Here is a 14301-nt window from a genome sequence, read left to right on the forward strand (position 1 = left end):
TGTAGTATGTATGTAGTATGTATGTAGCATGTATGTAGCATGCAGTATGTATGTAGTATATATGTAGTATGTAGCATGTAGTATGTATGTAGCATGCATGTAGTATATATGTAGTATGTATGTAGCATGCATGTAGCATGTATGTAGTATGTATGTAGTATGTATGTAGCATGCAGCATGTATGTAGTATGTATGTAGTATATATGTAGTATGTATGTAGCATGCAGTATGTATGTAGCATGTATGTAGTATATATGTAGTATGTATGTAGCATGCATGTAGTATGTATGTAGTATGTATGTAGCATGCAGTATGTATGTAGCATGTATGTAGTATGTATGTAGTATATATGTAGTATGTATGTAGTATGTATGTAGTATGTATGTATGTAGTATGTATGTAGCATGCAGTATGTATGTAGCATGTATGTAGTATATATGTAGTATGTATGTAGTATGTATGTAGTATGTATGTAGCATGCAGTATGTATGTAGCATGTATGTAGTATGTATGTAGTATATATGTAGTATGTATGTAGCATGCATGTAGTATGTATGTAGCATGCATGTAGTATTTTTTTTTTTTTTTTTTTTTTTTTTTAACATTTAACACATTAGCCGGATGATGGGACTACTACTGTCCCATCATTGGCTAATGTGTCAATCACTGTCATGGTAGCAGGCATCGCCCGATGGGACTTGTAGTCCCATCGGACGATGCTTGCACAGACCCCCGGACATCAGCACAGCCCCCCGGCAGGCCGGCACAGCCCCCCGGCAGGCCGGTACAGACCTCCACAGGGTGCACAGACCACCGGCAGGCCGGCACAGCCCCCCGGCAGGCCGGTACAGACCCCGGGCAGTCCACACAGCCCCCCGGCAGGCCGGCACAGCCCCCCGGCAGGCCGGCAGAGACCCCCGGAAGGCCCGAAATGACGGCGCATCATGATGCGCACACACCGCGCATCATGATGACGTCAGGCCGTCAATCAACTGAACTTCCGATTCCGATGCCGAATTCCGATATTGAAAAAATATCGGAAGTCGGTATCGGAATTCCGATACAGCAAGTATCGGCCGATACCCGATACTTGCGGTATCGGAATGCTCAACACTAGTAACCACTGAATGCAGAGAAGTCACAGATTCCTCTCAGTCACCGGCTGTGGCTGCTTTATCGGTGGTGCAGTCCGGCCGTATTACCATGATCACCATTTTGCCTCTAGACCACAACATTCTCCTCTACCCAAAACTGTTCAAATGACTTTGGGCATTGAAAGCCCTTTTCTATAGAACTTACAACCTGGAGGATCCATCCACCTCAAAATGCTGACCGTTCCCTGCCCAGATCTGTAAACTATAAAGCCAAATGACAGCGTACGTAGAATGTGCTGACAAGATAGAAAATCACTTGAAAAAAAATATTATGATGGGCCTGTAAGAGAAACCGGAGGGTAATGATGCTGTTGGCTTCCTAGATCCCTGAGATCTTATCGGATGAATCTCCCTTCTGTGCTGCTGAATGTCTCATGGTTCCTAGGGATGAGCGAGTATACTCGTTAGGATTTGGTACTCGAATCCAGGCGAGTATTTCACAACTCGCCTCCCTAAGCATTGCGTGGCCAATGGCTGTAATATACATTTATTCCCGCCTGCAGGAGATGTGTTGGCTCCAGCCCTGGTCTCATGGATTCACTCCACGTCATAAATTACATTGTTTTTGATCCTAAGGAATTCAGATTACTGCACAATCTCTCCTGAAATGGGGAGCAATATTATTTTCTCTAATCTTCTGCTCAGGATCCATAGTAGCTCCAATGGTCCACCATAAATGAGGGCAACTCTGGTTTACTGTTGTGTAATCTGTATTTGTAGTTTTCAATTAATGAGAGTCTCGTGCTCTGGGGCGGGGCTGTGGGTGGGGCTGTGGGCGGGGATTTATGCGGTGCACTGATTACATATTCATCTGTATTGGCTTATGACAGGTCGCTGACCCCTCACTGACCTGCCCCCATTATTACATAATGCATATAATAGAATTGATATTATTGGTGATAATGCCTATAATATTGTGGCTATTGTGAGGCTTAGAAAAAAAATTACAGCAAAATGACACCAGCGGCGCCTGTCCAGTAACCTCTATCTCTTACTTTGCTGGTTGTCACTATCTTCTCTGCTTTCCATATCCCAAGGATTGCCTTGCTCATCGCCCTTTAACACCCTTACATGGATCTGACCTTACACTGGGACCCCTAGGCTTGGACCATGGTGTTACCTGCTATTCTGTGGTGTTAGATGGCAAGAAGAATAGTCAGGTAGCTGGGTCAGAACCAGATGGCCAGAATCAGAAGACACAAGAGTAGTCAGTAAACAGGCCACGGTCACAGCAGGAAACAAATACACAAGCTGCAAGCTGAGCACAGAGGACTGAACCAGAGGAGAACAGCGCTGTATCTGGCAGATTCCGGCCATGTGCTTTGAGCTTTAGTAGGGTGTGGTACTTTCCAATTGGCTGAAGTAGGGAGCAGATTACTCCAGCTGGACACCAGGAACAGATCCCAGATGAGATTGGACACACCATATGCAGAAGCCCTAATATGACTAAATGACAGAAAACCAGAATAGTCAAAATCCCCATAAAGTGATTCCTTTTTATAAATTAATTCACTGAGGGTTATAATCTATACACACGTGGTCAAAATTGTTGGTGCCCCTCGTTTAATGACAGAAAAACCCACAATGGTCACAGAAATAACTTGAATCTGACAAAAGTAATAATATATAAAGCATTTCTGAAAATGAACAAATGAAAGTCAGACATTGCTTTTCAACCATGCTTAAACAGAATTTAAAAAAAAAATGAAACTCATGAAATAGGCCTGGACAGAAATGATGGAACCCCTGAAAATAATGTGACAAAAGGGACATGTTACATCGCGATATGTCCACTAATTATCATAACAGGTGTCTACAATCCTGGAATCAGTGAGTGGCCTGTATAGAGGAGGCTACAGATCCTCACTGTGCTGTGTGGTGACATGGTGTGTATCACACTCAACATGGACAAGAGGAAGCGAAGGAAAGAGTTGTCTCAGGAGATTAGAAAGAAAATTATAGACAAACATGTTACAGGTAAAAGTTATAAGACCATCTCCAAGCAGCTCGATGTTCCTGTGACTAAAGCTGCACATAATATTCGGAAATGTAAGCTCCATGGGACTGTAGCTGACCTCCCTGGACGTGGCCGCAGGAGGAAAATTCATGGCAAATCAAAGAGATGGATAATATGAATGGTAACAAAAGAGCCCAGATAAACTTCTAAACGGATTAAAGGTAAACTTCAAGCTCAAGGAACATCAGTGTCAGATCCCACCATCACAAAAATTTTCCTTTAGACCTAATTTTTTTTTACTTTCGTAAGGGTAATAGGAGAAAATGGACGATACATTTTGTTTTTCAATTTCTCCTGAGCATGCCGATACCCCATATGTGGGGGAAATCTACTGTTTGGGCACACGGCAGGGCTCGAAAGTGAAGGCGTGCCATTTGATTTTTTGAATGTAAAATATGCTGTAATAATTAGCGGTTGCCATGTCGCATTTGGAGAGCCCCTGATCTGCCTAAACAGTGGAAGCCCCCAATAAGTGACACCATTTTGGAGACTAGACCCCTTTAGGGAACTTATCCAGATGTGTATTGAGCACCTTGAATCCACAGGTGCTTCACAGAAGTTTATAACTTAGAGTCGTCGAAATAAAAAAAATAACATTTTTCACAAATAATTCATTTTTTGCCCCATATTTTGCATTTTCATAAGGGTAACAGGAGAAATTGCTCCATACAATTTGTTGTGCAATTTCTCCTGAGCTCGCCGATACCCCAAATGTGGGAGAATACTACTGTTTGGGTGCATGGCAATGCTTGGAAGGGAAGGAGCGCCATATTGGAGAGCAGATTTTGCTGGAATTGTTTGTAGGTGACATGTCAAATTGTCAGAGCCCCTGACGTGTCTAAACAGTGAAAACCCCCAACACGTGACCCCATTTTTTAAACTAGACCCCCAAGGAGCTTATCTAGATGTGTGGTGGGCTCTTTGAACCCCCAAGTGTGTCACAGAAGTTAATTACGTAGAAACGTGAAAATAAAAAATTAAATTTAAAAAAAAAAAAAAAAATCTTTTCGCCCTCCATTTTTTATCCAAAGGGTAGCAGGAGAAATTGGACCGCAAAAGTTGTTGTGCAATTTGTCCTGAGTATTCTGACACCCCATATGTGGGGGTAAACCACTGTTTGGGCGCATGGCAGAGCTCGGAAGGGAAGGAGCATCATACTGGAGAGCAGATTTTGCTGGAATTGTTTATAGGTGACATGTCACATTGTCAGAGCCCCTGAGGTGCCAGATAAGCATAAGCCCCCAAAAGTGACTGCATTTTACCAAATACTTCCCTGAATGAATTCTTCTAGTGGTGCAGTGAGCATACTGACACCACAGCTGTTCCATAGGAAATTATACCATTGGGCAGTGAAGAAAAAATAATTAAATTTTACCACTAAAATGTTGTTTTAACCCCAGATTTTACATTGGAAAATAGGTAGATAGGTAAATGGTCACTACACCCATAGATGAATTCACAGAGGGGTGTCATTTCCAATTCCCAGAAGGGTGTCATTTCCAAAATGGGGTCACTTCAGGGGGGATTCTGCTGTTATGACACTTTGGAGAGCCGCTAAGTGCCAGAACAACTGAAGTGACCCCATTTTGGAAATGACACCCCTCTGGGAATTCATCTAGGGATATAGTGACCATTTTCACTACATGGATGATTTCCAGAAACTCGTAGTAGAAGTTTTAGAGCAAAAATTGCAAAAATGTCATTGTAGTGCCCAATATATTGTGCCCAGCTTGTGTCTCTGGAGACCTCCCCCCACCTACCCCCGGAAATTGTTAAGTCAGCTCTACTCAATTGTGTCTGTCACTAAATAAACCAAATGCTTGAATGTCAAAACAGTTCAAAAACGTGGTTCTGTGTGGAAGATTGTAAAGCCGTCATGGAGGCATAAGGCTGGCAGTGATGGGCATTGTGGGTAATAATAGCGGGGATCATGCCTCATTCCTCTCTAGGAACATACACGACATCTTCTCTGGGGGTTCTTTCTTGTTTCAGTTACTGGGATGAGTGTAATAAAATGTCGCTCAGTGAGTCTTCTGACATCTTCACATTCTAAAGGATTGGCGGGGAGAACATTTTCAAAAACAAGATTTTCAGTGACCTTTTCCTGATAATTGAGAAACGTATCTGCATTTCCGGCTTTTATGTATAACACAAAAGAATTATATGTGGCCACCTGCAACAAATACATGACTAACTTTTTATACCAGGTATATGATTTTCTTGATACCTGGTATGGCTGTAGAACCTGACCTGCAAGGTCCACACCCCCATATATTTGTTGTAGTCAATGACAGACCAAGGTTTTGGAGTAGTGGATCCCTGTTGGTCTGCAGTGGCCCTTGTGGCATCTGTGTGGATCGAGCTCAGGATAAAAATATTTCATTTATCCTTAATATTAAGGGCAAGCAGCTCTCCATTGTGTAAAGCCCCTGACTGCCCCTTTTGGAACTTTTTGCTAACCAATGATTGTGGAAACCCCTGATGGTTTTTGCGAATGGTTCCACAAGCCCCTATGTTATGTACAACCAGACTTTTAAATAGGGGTATGCTGGTGTAGTAGTTGTCAACATACAGATTGTAGCCTTTCTTTTTGTAAAAATGGAGTTATCAGCTCCCAAACCATTTTTCCAGATGTCCCCAGATAAGTAGGGCCTCCTGGTGGGTTTAGTTGGCTATCTTTCCCCTCATACATGTGAAAAGCTGATGTGTATCCGGTTGAACTCTCGCACATTTTATAGAGCTTTATTCCGAACCTTGCCCTCTTAGAAGGAATAAATGGCTTGAGGTGCAGTCTTCCTTTGAATTTTACAAGGGACTCATCAATGGAAATGTTTTCTGTTGGGGTGTAGTGCTTTAAGAACTTTTCTGTCAAGCCTTCGATGATGAGTCTGATTTTGAATAGTCTGTCATGTTCTGGGGCGTTTCTGGGCAGGCATTGACTATTGTCGTTAAAATGCCAAAATCTCATGAGCATTTCATAACGGGTCCTAGGAAGAACAGCAGAAAACATTGGGGTGGCTTGAACAGGGCAGTTGGACCAATAGGACCGAATGCTCATTTCTTTAACAAGCCCCATATTGAATGTAAGTCCTAAAAATGTTTTCATTTCTAGGACATTAGTTGGTGTCCATAAATTTGACCTAGCATAATAGGATTGTGGATTCTGGCTGATGAATTGGGACCCATATAAATTTGTAGGACAATATGCTCTAGCAAGCTATCTGTCAGAAACAAATTAAAAAAATAATTGGTCCAAAATTTTCCACCTCCACATTTATACCAGGAATGGCATTAAAATTAGAGATGAATGGATTAGCCGAATCCGAAGCCTCCCATCTGGGAAATGCTACATCAAGAGGCAAAGCCCCTTGGACATTGGTGTGCGCCAATTCACGAGCACTAGGGACAGCGCTAGTACTGGGCATTGTTCCCTGAGTTGGAGACATTTCTCCAGAAGCGCTATTTGTCCTTCTTGTTGTACTGGTCCTTGTGTGTGAGGATGGACCAGAATCACTGCTCATTTCTGAGCTATCACTGTCGCTGCTACTAAAGCCCTCGAAATCCACATCGCCATCTGACACTGCACTTTCTTCACTGTCAGAACATAAAAGTGCATAAGCCTCCTCTGCACTATAATACTGACGGACCATTTTATTCGTTTTAATTTATTTATTTTTTTCCGGAAAAAGAAAACTCTGACATGACTGATGTGACCTAATTATTGGGGAGACAATTGAGAAAAGCCTAATTCTTTACCCTACCCCTAACTTTAGCCTAACAGTAACCCTAATTATAGCATTAAGTGTAATCTGCCTTATCTGTTTTTCTATTGACAAATGATGGACCTGAGTGGGGACTTGTTTTTTCTGAGATGAGAATTGGTATTATTTTTGCCTACATAACATTGATTTGTTTCTTTTTATTTGATATTTGGGAGGCAGAATGAACAAACAGTTGAACACCGCACACTACTGGTTCATCCAACAAGGTTTTCTATTAGACTGTGAACTGTCATTGTCTTGGTAAATAATTAAAGTTTTTTTACATAGCTTGCCATTTTTATGGACAATTTAAGTAGAAATGTTCAAAAATATAAAACTCAAGGATATTTTATTAAAAAATAATAACTGTTTTTTCTCTTAGCAGATGACTGTACCAGGAGATCAGAGGGACAGCTGACATCTTCAAGTTTTAAATCTGATGATCTTGAAATCCTACAAGATACAACTGAAGTGATTGCTATTACTCCAGATATACCATCATCCATTCACAGCAAAGATCTGTCATCTGATCCTATGAAACAGGTCCCATCTTCTGATTCATTACTGACTACTAAGGAAAATCAAAGTCACAAAAGAGGCAATAAAAAACAAACTGCTCCTAAAGCAAAGAAGTCATTTTCATGTTCAGAATGTGGGAAATGTTTTAACAATAAATCTCATTTTGTTACTCACCAGAGAACTCACACAGGGGAGAAGCCTTTTTCCTGTTCAGAATGTGGGAAATGTTTTGCACATAAATCACATTTTGTTAATCACCAGAGAACACACACAGGGGAGAAACCTTTTTCATGTTCTGAATGTGGGAAATGTTTTAGCCAGAAAGCGATTCTTGTTAGACATCAGAGCATTCACATGGGGGAGAAGCTTTTTTCCTGTTCAGAATGTGGGAAATGTTTTAATCGGAAATCAGATTTGGTTAATCACCATAGAACTCACACGGGGGAGAAACCTTTTTCCTGTTCAGAATGTGGGAAATGTTTTAACCTGAAATCACAATTGGTTAATCACCAAAGAACTCACACAGGGGAGAAACCTTTTTCATGTTCAGAATGTGGGAAAACTTTTAACCAGAAATGTCATCTTATTAGTCACCAGAGAACTCATGCAGGGGAGAAGCCTTTTTCCTGTTCAGAATGTGGGAAATGTTTTAACCAGAAAGGGAATCTTGATGAACACCAAAGAACTCACACAGGAGAGAAGCCTTTTTCATGTTCAGAATGTGGGAAATGTTTTAACCAGAAAGGGAATCTTGATGAACACCAAAGAACTCACACAGGAGAGAAGCCTTTTTCATGTTCAGAATGTGGGAAATGTTTTAACCAGAAAGGGAATCTTGATGAACACCAAAGAACTCACACAGGAGAGAAGCCTTTTTCATGTTCAGAATGTGGGAAATGTTTTAACCAGAAAGGGAATCTTGATGAACACCAAAGAACTCACACAGGAGAGAAGCCGTTTTCATGTTCAGAATGTGGGAAATGTTTTAACCAGAAAGGGAATCTTGATGAACACCAAAGAACTCACACAGGAGAGAAGCCTTTTTCATGTTCAGAATGTGGGAAATGTTTTAACCATAAAGGGAATTTTGTTAAGCACCAAAGAACTCACACAGGAGAGAAGCCTGTTTGATGTTCAGAATGTGGGAAATATTTTAAATGGAAAATAGATCTTGATCGCCATCAAAGAACGCACACAGGGGAGAAGCCTTTTTCCTGTTCAGAATGTGAGAAATGTTTTAACCGGAAAGCGCTTCTTGTTAGACATCAGATACCTCACACAGAGGAGAAGCCATTTTCATTTTCTTCATGTGGGAAATATTTTACTTGGAAATCAACTGTGAATAAACATCAGAGACGTCACATAGGGGAGAAGACTTTTTTATGTTCATAGTGTTGGAATAGTTTTAACCAAAATTGAATCTTCTTAAATGGGTTGTCTCTTGTCATTCCTCATGTTTGCTGACAAAAGGATAAAACTAAACCTTATTAATTCCAAATGTAAAACTGTACCCATAATTCACCCCCTGAAGATTAGTTAATAGGTGACTAATAGAAAAAACATGTACCCCACATCTCAGTATATAGGTAGAGGTGACGTATACACACTCACTCTCCAAGCCTCTCATTTCTATGGGTTTCATCGTCCTCACCAAAGGCGACTCATCGGGAGACTATTTAATATTGATCTATATTCAAGTGAGACTAGACAAAAAAAACTAAAATCATGTATCATGTTATCCGAAACAGTCAGAAAACTAGCCCCATATTGGCAGACCCCAGACCTCAGACTATATACTGTGTAAGTTTATAAGCCCCTCCAGTGTCAGGAATAGATAGTATGTGACAATACAGTATAATTCTTGTGTTTTCTCCTATAGGGACTGCCCTAGTTTGGTAATGTAACTGCTGTTAATTAGTAGTGCAGACAAATTGTCCTAGACTAAACTCCGTTTTCAGACGGCCCAATATGTACCACTCAGGGAAAACTTACCTGCTCCAAAGATCATTAGCAGCTTCTAACTAATGGCCATGCTGCGGTCTGTCAGGGAACGAGTGCAATATCGTTACAAAGACTAGGGATATGTGCAGTCATAATGTCTGGGAGATCTGTGCCATTATTTAGTATGAATATGGTAATTATCTCTGAAAGGTAAGTGTTCCCTGAGCGGTATATACGGTATTGTCACATACTATCTATTCCATGATTTTAGGGTTTTCTTCGTCTAGTCCCGCTTGAATATAGTTCAGTATTAAATAGTCTCCTGATGAATGAATGATGAATCCAATGAATATTTATTTCTCTTAAGTAGCGGCACACGTGACCGCCGGCAGCAGCAGGAAGCCGGGGGCTCACACTGCGCGCTACTGAAGAGCAATGAATAGTCACCCCGATCTCCAATGAACAGTCCCGGTAAGTACTCCGGCAGCTGTGCTCTGCTTGTGAGCAATGCATGACGTCCCTGCCATGTGCTACTTACAAGCATAAAGCAGTTGCTGACACCGGAGCAGGATGCAGCGAGGGAGCGCTGGGTAGGTAAGTGTAATTTTATTTTTTAAAGTTTTCTGATGGTGCCATGCATACTAGGATGGGGGTGGGGGCAAATGGGATGGGCCATGCATACCAGGACGAGATGGGGGCCCTGCATATTAATATAGGGATGAGGGCGATCATTCCTGCCAGGATAAGGATGAGGGATCCATGCATACCAGGATAGGGATGAGGGGGCCTTGTGTATCAGGATGGGGGTGAGGCGACCATATATACCAGGATGGGGGATACTAAGCACATAATTGACCACATTTTTTGCTATAACCCCTTTACTCCCAAGGGTGGTTTGCATGTTAATGCCCGGGCCAATTTTTACAATTCTGACCACTGTCCCTTTATGAGGTAATAACTGGTGAATGCTTCCATGGATTCCGGTGATTCTGACATTGTTTTCTCATGACATATTGTACTTCATGTTAGTGGTAAAATTTCATTCATATAACTTGCGCTTATTTGTGAAAAAAACAAAAATAAAAACACTCATACTCAGCTGGCGTGCCGGCTCCACTTCAGCGGTTTCGAGACTCACTGTCCCGGGGCTTATGTGAGGTTCTCACATCACACGAGCCCTACGCCCAATCAGCAGCAGCTTCACTGTTCCTTCCTTTGGACGTTTTGAACTTGAACAGGAAGCCAGGGCTGTGGCTGCTCTCTGACGGCCTCATGATGCTTGATTTGTCTGAAGGTGGGGACAGTGACATCAGCGCTGATTGGGCACAGGGCTCACATGACGTAAAAACCTCAAAAGAGCTAAGAATGCAAGTGCCAACACCACTGAAACGGAGCCAGCATGGGAGGTTTGTGTAAGAGTTTTTATTGTAACAGGTCCAAACATGAGGAATGAGAAGGGGTTGTCCAACTAGTTGTCAACCATTTTATCAAAAATCCCACACAGGGAAAAGTCATTATTATACTGAGAGTGTGAGAAATGAATTACAGGAAAATCGTATTTTGTTGACCTTCAAAAATAACTCAGACGGGGAAAACCTATATATATTATTCACAAATTGTACAAAAACATGATGCACGTGGCGTGTGTTCAAGGATGGAATATTATATGGGAGTTTTATAGGATAAATTCAAGATGGAATATTATATGGGAGTTTTATAGGATAAATTCAAGGTGAGAATATTATATGGGAGTTTTATAGGATAAATTCAAGGTGAGAATATTATATGGGAGTTTTATAGGATAAATTCAAGGTGAGAATATTATATGGGAGTTTTACAGGATAAATTCAAGGTGAGAATATTATATCGGAGTTTTATAGGATAAATTCATGGTGAGAATATTATATGGGAGTTTTATAGGATAAATTCAAGGTGAGAATATTATATGGAAGTTTTATAGGATAAATTCAAGGTGAGAATATTATATGGGAGTTTTATAGGATAAATTCAAGGTGAGAATATTATATGGGAGTTTTATAGGATAAATTCATGGTGAGAATATTATATGGGAGTTTTACTGGATAAATTCAAGGTGAGAATATTATATGGGAGTTTTATAGGATAAATTCAAGGTGAGAATATTATATGGGAGTTTTATAGGATAAATTCAAGGTGAGAATATTATATGGGAGTTTTATAGGATAAATTCAAGGTGAGAATATTATATGGGAGTTTTATAGGATAAATTCAAGGTCAGAATATTATATGGGAGTTTTATAGGATAAATTCAAGGTGAGAATATTATATGGAAGTTTTATAGGATAAATTCAAGGTGAGAATATTATATGGGAGATTTATAGGATAAACCAAATACCAACAGAAAATAAACGACCCAAAACAAACATTTATCAGTAAAAATAACTCCTCTTTATTAGGTAAAGTATAAAATAATTGCGCCATTTTCCGATACCCGTCACATCTCCATTTTTCATGATCTCGAGTTGGGGGAAGGCTTATTTTTTGTGTGCCAAGCTGACGTTTTTAATACCATTTTGGTGCAGATACGATCTTTTGATCGCCCGTTATTGCATTTTAATGCAAGGTTGCAGCGATCAAAAACCTAATTCTGGCGTTTTGACTTTTTTCTTGTTACGCCGTTTAGCGATCGGGTTAATTCTTTTTTTATATTGATAGATCAAGTGATTCAGAATGCAACAATACCAAATAAGTATATGTCTTATTTTCTTTGAAACAAACATTTTCGGGCCAATATACCATGACGGCACCAAAAATCATGAAGAGATCCAGTACGAGAATAAAATATCAAATTTTATTGAAAAACATTATAAATATTATAAAATTACAAAAATGCCCAACAGGAGGCGCTCAAAACATTCATGCCATTAGTTATAGTCGCACAGACAAATGTGAATCCTTGCACATAAGTAATTATAAATAATTTCCAACAAGAGTATAATATGTCTATAAATGTAGAGAATATTCACACCACAGTATTAAAAAATACATTGAATATAAATCAGGCCCGATATATGTAACTTAATTAAATAACCTCAGTGTCAAAATAGCTGAATATATCGTGACTGAAAAATAATACTGTGTGGAAATAATCTGTGACAACACCACAGGCAGCTCACTCTGAATGTAATAGAGACCCACATTAAATGGCACCTGAGTGATGGTAACCCAGTCTGATATATGCTGCGGGTAAAAGTAAATGACCTCAATGTCAGCACGATTAACTAATATCACGGCTGAGAAAGTACTAGAGGATTGCTGCATAAATCCACAAAGGTTCAAAATAAAGGTAAAAAAGGTAATACCTATGAAAACGCTGATGCCGGGTCTCTGGTGAATGTGAATGACGCAACCTCCCTCACCCCAACGCGTGTTTCGCATTAGCGTCTTCCGGGGGCGTGTCTATGTGGTGGGTCTTATACCCAGGAACCAATCAGAGAGCATCATAAGGTAATGAAGGCGTGAACTATCTGTGACATCACGAAACACCTCTCATGGCGCATGCCTAGATCTGCCCTGATGTAGGAATCACTTCCCAATGATGCGCTCCCTTAGACTCCAAGCTGACATGCACGAGGTGTAAGTGTGGAGCACTCATGGAAGCCAGCACCAATGCCTAAACTGTGCAGGCGCACCTAGTGCTCGAGACACAGTGATCACAAAAAGATTGTGTGTAATAAAGTTACTAAATAGAGGGGTTTGTAAGTTTCATATATAATGATTTTATTAAAGGAATAATTTATTATAATTATTAAAGTGTAAAAGTGCCTATAGTGCAATTATAATAAAATGAACTAGAACCGCAGTATAATGATTCGGAATTCATCTTTATTCCTTTACCATGTATGTGATAATTATATAATGTTATATATTCAATAGTGTTTATGGTGCAAAGATAGTCACAAGAAGGAGTGGAATGGTCACAGAAAAAAACTAACACCCTATATCAATAATTAGAATGACCACAGGGAAATTCCAATACAAATATTCCACGCAGCAAAAAAAGGAAGGAAAAGAAAAAATGAAAGGAAAAAATTGGGTAGAAAGGAGACTAGAAAAACCTAGTAATAGAATTCACACTTATCTAAGCATGCTCTCACAGCATCTACCAAAACCCTGATGAAAGGATGTAACAATTAGACTAATGATTCCCTATTCTCCATCAAATGCAGAATAGGAATAATAATACAAAACATATAATAAAGCTGGAATCCCTGAAAAGCAGGCCAAAAGGATATCAACTATAGCCCAGATATCGTCCTGTACATTGGAATGAGCATGCACAATGCACAGAGTAATTAATAGTCCACATAGTATAATTCTTCTTCCCTCAACGATTCTTCTTATAACAGGAAAGGTCTCCTCTAAAGTGTGGAATATCCCAATGGAAGAGATCATATGGAAGAAAGGGAACAGATAGGAACAAGCACAGGCATAATGAAAGCCAAATAAAATAAACCCCACCCCATAAAGAGATGCCGCAAACAATAGATCTCTACAAAAAAGAGGCAAAACCTACATTTTCGTTAAGGCCCAGCGGACTCCTCGTGCCCGGCCGATGTATGCATTGGCTTTCTTTTTGGGCAAGGATCTTAGATAGATCTCCCCCTCTGATATCCAAAACAACTTGATCTGTTCCCTTAATCATCAAACCACTTGCATTGCATTGATGGTAACGTTTAAAATGCCTAGGCAAGGTTTTCAAAAGGGAGTCATCTGGAATGTTCTTGGCTTTTTCAATGTCCCTCACATGCTCACGGGTTCTGATCTTACGTTCACGTGTGGTAAGACCCTCCTAGATCTTCCCACACGGACACTGGGCATGATAGATAACACCCTGGGAGGAACAATTGAAATGCCTTCTTATTTCAAA

At 40.2% G+C, this 14301-nt stretch overlaps 1 pseudogene; it reads left to right on the forward strand.

Annotated features, from left to right (window-relative positions):
* Nucleotides 1-3285: 3285 nt before the first annotated feature.
* On the forward strand, nt 3286-8843 carry LOC141072534 (uncharacterized; annotated as a pseudogene).
* Nucleotides 8844-14301: the final 5458 nt, after the last annotated feature.

This window comes from Dendrobates tinctorius, unplaced genomic scaffold, assembly GCF_039654945.1.
Source record: "Dendrobates tinctorius isolate UK_male_01 unplaced genomic scaffold, ASM3965494v1 ptg000274l, whole genome shotgun sequence".
Classification (NCBI taxonomy): Eukaryota; Metazoa; Chordata; class Amphibia; order Anura; family Dendrobatidae; genus Dendrobates; species Dendrobates tinctorius.